Raw genomic sequence first — 5,199 nt, 5'->3', positions numbered from 1 at the left:
TTCTTTTATATCCACTTCCTCTTGTCAAACATTCCATCTTTCTCTCCCTCTCTTTTTATTTCTAAAAAAGCTTTATATGATATTTCTTTCTCTTTCTCTCCATCCATTTATCAATCCATCTATCCATCCATTAATCTATTTTTTTTCCATTTATGTTGAGTTGTTCAGTTTCTCCAGTAATGAATCCTCACATTTCCTACAATTCTAAGACTGCTTACCAGAATTCCAGGAGCCAAACAAGGAAAGGGTTTGAGGTGGAGTCTCATCTTTCAGTCTGTAAACATTCACTTAATCTCTCTTTTTTGGGTATGTTGTCTCATTTAAACTTTCATCTGTACCTCATGGTCTGGGGCTAGAGTTTCTGGTTCTCTTTCTCTAAGTATTAAGTTCAGTCTTCTACTGAAGTTGGGAGATGGTGGTGACTTGGTCCCACAGCATGGAAGAACTGACCTGAGCATCCTAGCAACCTTATATAAAGGCAGTGAAGAAGCCCTCCTGAGTACAGTCTTTTTTTTTTTAATTTATATTTGGCTGTGTTGGGTCTTCGTTGCTGCACGCACGCTTTCTCTAGTTGTGGCGAGCGGGGGCTACTCTTCGTAGTGGTGCGCAGGCTTCTCATTGCGGTGGCTTCTCTTGTTGTGGAGCACGGGCTCCAGAATGCAGGCTCAGTAGTTGTGGTGCATGGGCTTAGCTGCTCCGTGGCATGTAGGATCTTCCCGGACCAGGGCTCAAACCTGTGTTCCCTGCATTGGCAGGCGGATTCTTAACCACTGCGCTACCAGGGAAGTCGCCTGAGTCCAGTCTTACAGTGCATTCTGCCTTCGGAGACAACAGGAGTGTCTGATTTCAGAGCTTTTCTCAAAACAGACACAAAGTGGCTTGGCTGTGTCCCTTCTAGTAAGTCAGTGTTCTCGTTCATGTGCTTCCTGTGTTTTCATTCATTTTCTTCTTGGATTTCCTTCTTTGTTCTCCTTGTGCTTTTAGACTTGGGCCCCTTTAGTCTTATAGTGTCATTTTAGTTAACTCTTAGGAGGGATCAGAGACAAACCAATGTGTTCAGTCCACCAAGTTTAGCAGGAAGTTCAGGTAGAGACTCTTGCTCCATTTTACAGATGAGGCAATTAAGGTATGGAGAGTTTGGAGAATACTTAAAGTATAAAGAGAGTGAACTAATTTGTGAATTAACTTGTGAGGTAGGTGCTCGTCCCAAGGGACTAGCTAACCTGGGTCCCCATTACTGTAGTGTTTTATCCACCTTCCTTAGATCTAACCAACCAAGCTCTAGCCTTTATTTATTAGTCTACTCTAAACTCTAAAGTCTAAAGACAGATATATGTGATTTACAAAGCTTCATTCTCACCCCTCAAATGTGTCCTTAATTTATTTCCTTGAAATCCAAATAAATAAAATTTTGTATACGAATGATGTAATGGCTTCAGGCCAGAGCTCCCTGTGATCCTGCTACAAATCTTGGGTTGGCTGTTTTCATAAAATGTCTCTGCTCATACCTCAAAAACACATATATACCATCATTAATCTCTGAATTTATGAGTTGTGTTTTCATCTCAGATTGATGGATAAATTTTGGGGTAAGTATGCATAAAGGGAGTGACCACCTGGGTGACCTTTAGTGGTTTCCTTCTCCCATGGAAATATTTTGCAAAGGTTCCTTCTTACCTATTTTATAGCACAACATTGTTATGTGAACCATAGTGGGTACTTAAAAATAAGTTAATGAGGAAAAAATTGAGGTAATGCTGATTGTCAGAGTTAAAAGGGATCATATTGATTACTTTGTTTGCATTTATCCATTCCTTGGTTAATCTTTCCTTTTCACCTTTTTTCCCACAGCATTTTATTATAAAATTTTTCAAACATACAGCAAAGTTGAAAGAATTTTACAGTAAGCATGCACATACCTATCACGTAAATTCTACCATGTACATTTTACTTGTTTTGCAAATCACATATCTATCCATCTATCTATCCCTCTATCCATCATTGATCCATCTATTTTTCACACATTTCCAAGTAAATGGTAGATACCTGTATATGTCTTCTAATTACTTCAGTATGCACATTACTAACTAGAGTTAATATTTATTTACAGTATTTTTTCTTTAAATATAATAGTTTATATCCAATGAAATGCAAAAATCTGAATTGTATGTTCATTGAGATTTTACAAATGCATTTCTTTCTTGGTCTTTTATTTTCTCTTGTGGTCCCTGCATTTATCTAATTCAGTGGATGTTTATCAAACACAGCTTTTATGCCAAACATCAGTAATGACACATATTAATATGACGTAGGCAAGACAGAGAAGACAGTGGCTAATTCTCACAGTGGAAATCTGGGAGTTAAGCAACAGGGAGTTACAGATGACATTTATCACTGAAGAAACCCATGAACAAAAACACGAAGAATAAAAAAACAGTGTTTGGGGGGGTGAAATTAGTTGTTTTTTATAGCTTGAGCCTAGTGAGTGTATGCATGTGTGGCAGGGGGATGGGTAAGAGACATAATTTTTTTAAGTCTGAAATTCAAAACTATGAGTATTAAAAATCAGCAATAAACGAGGTGCTTTGTACTATAGCACTGAGCTTAGGAGAAAGCCTGCACTTCCTCATTTGGTCACTCCCGGACCCAAACTGACAATTTGACAACTCAGATTTCAGTCTGTTTTATTTCATTGGTAAACTGCTAAAATTTGGCTTTATTTTACGTTTGATGGCTGGCAGACTACAAATTTGCTCCCCAAAAGTCTTAATATAAATATGTTTGGGGAAAACAACCGGGTGATTATTCTAAATGTGAAAAGATCACTATGTAAAATGCTCCATTACTTAAATTGAACTATAAATGAATTTGCTACAAACTGGTGAAAAAGGAGAAATGTGAAGTTGCAAGAAAAGACTTAAAATAGTAAGAAAAAGAAAATAAACTCTCTTTAAATTTGTGAATTTATTATTTTGGATGTGACAGGGTGCAAACCTCGTCACCATTCATTCATTGACCCGACATGCTGTGTTGATAGATCCCTGAGAGAAGCTGTGTGTGTGTCCCTGAGCAGGGCAACATTTTCTCAACTATTTGGTTAATTCTCTGACCTCTCTGCCACTGTCCTCTTTCACGATCTCATTTCAGGCAACACCCTCTACCTGGCCTTCCTGCATCATAACTATCTATGCAACCTGAATGATTGCTAAAATGCAAATCTGTTCATTCATTCATTCATTCATTTAAAAAAATTAGTGAGCATTTACAATACACCTTCTGTTCTCAACATGTCTTGCATCTTCTGTGGTAATGACTACCATGTTGTACTGCTATGAAAAAGGTATAAAAGGAAAACAAACTTCTTGAAAGAAGAACCGAGTTTTGGCCATTTTTCTTTAATCTTGAAGTCATAACTCAGTCCCCACACAGAATAGGTGATCAATGAATTTTTCTTACCTTGAGTTCTGTTATTCAGGCAGCGAGTATTAAATTGGTTCAGAGAACAAGATAAATTGTTGAAGGCAGAGATGTCTGGGGGAATTCTTTTGGATCAGGAAGGATGGATGAAACGAGAGTGGAGACCAGGAAAATCACAGATGGAGAGAACTGTGCATAGGCAAGAAACAGAGACAGACCTGAGCCTGGTGCATTTGAGATCAGCAAGATTGGTTCCCTTTGGCACTGGTGTACTTTATTTTACTTTCTTTCTTTCTTTCCAACCAAAGTTCCAGTTTGAGCTTCATTCTTTCTCTTCTGATATTGCAACAAAAGGAACAGAGGGAGGAATTTAAGATAAACTAGCCAGAGGGAACTCTTTTTCCATCAAATATACCCATCCACTCATCCATAAATCCATCCATTTTCCACAAATTTCCATCAAATTGCTTACCCATCAAGTCAGCCTTATATGAAGGAACCTATTCCAAGCAATCCATCCAGAAGAACAATGGAGACCTATCAGAGGCGAGTGAAAATGAAGTCTTCTGGCCAGGAGGTGAATTGAGAATGGGAGAATAAAATAAGCCAGGCAACAAAATATTGGGAGAAAGAGGGCAGGCCAGGCAGTAGATGCCTCTACTAGTGTCAATGACAGTGAGCCTATTGAGGAATTTGTAGGTAGCTATCACCAGTGACAGATCATTCTCCATACAGTGAGAAAGACACAAGAATTCCAACCATTCTCTAAGACACCTCTGCCAACACAAAGCCTTCCTACTTCTTCGCCAGGCATTACTGATTTCCGGACACCTGTGAACAGAATGCATCATTATAATGGTCCACCCAGACCCATTATAGGAAGAAAGAGCCTATTGTTCAGCTACTGAAAGTGCCACTGGCAGATAGCCCCCAGGCAGTCAGTCCCCTTTGGGAAGTGCCTTGGCTAAAGAGAACTGCCTTGCTCAAACTGGGGCAGCCTATATCCAAAGTCTAGTTGACACAGGGATATAAAGGCCCATCTCTCCACTATAACTGGAGACAACTCTAAAAGGCCATCCAGGTTTCAGCGCTCCTCTTGAAGTCATTTGAATCCCTTTTTGAGACCACACTGCACTTGACTTTTCTGTCTAGCCAATTCTGCTTCTATCCCTATCCTTCCACAGGTGTTGATCCCAAGAATATTCCATAATAAAGTTCCTGCAGCATTAATCTTCGTCTCAGGGAACCAAGCCTGCAATGGAAATGAAGACAGATAGGTGGGTTATCCAGGGAAGTTCAGACAGAGGCAGGTGATCTACTGAGACCCCATAGTCCCATCCTGCTCATGCAGGAAGTGATTCATGGTTCTCTGAGGCCATTATAGTGGAAGCCACACTAGGAAAGAGCTTAACTCATGGCTGATTCACAAGGCATGATTAAGGAGAGGGTTATCCTACCACATTATTTTATCCAGTGTCTTCAATTTACTGATGAGAAAACTCACGTCCATTGGAAATCCACTGATCAGGCAGGACAACATATTCTGCCATTCGTTTTATGGTCTTCCAATGTATCTTTTCATTTCATGTGGAGTAACTAGGTAGGAGTTACTCCTAGGATGGCAGGAAAAAGGCGGAGTCTGAGAATTGGGTAACGCTAGAGTCTTCATGCTTCCATCTGTAGGGGATTAGCAAAGCCAATTCTCCCTGTTTGGTGTCTTAGGCTGAGCAGTGTAGGAAGTTAGCTGTTTTTTTCCCCACATATTTAAATCTTATTCTATAA

The sequence above is a fragment of the Eubalaena glacialis genome, chromosome 18 (assembly GCF_028564815.1).
Source record: "Eubalaena glacialis isolate mEubGla1 chromosome 18, mEubGla1.1.hap2.+ XY, whole genome shotgun sequence".
Classification (NCBI taxonomy): Eukaryota; Metazoa; Chordata; class Mammalia; order Artiodactyla; family Balaenidae; genus Eubalaena; species Eubalaena glacialis.
Note: the sequence above shows the minus strand (reverse complement) of the source record.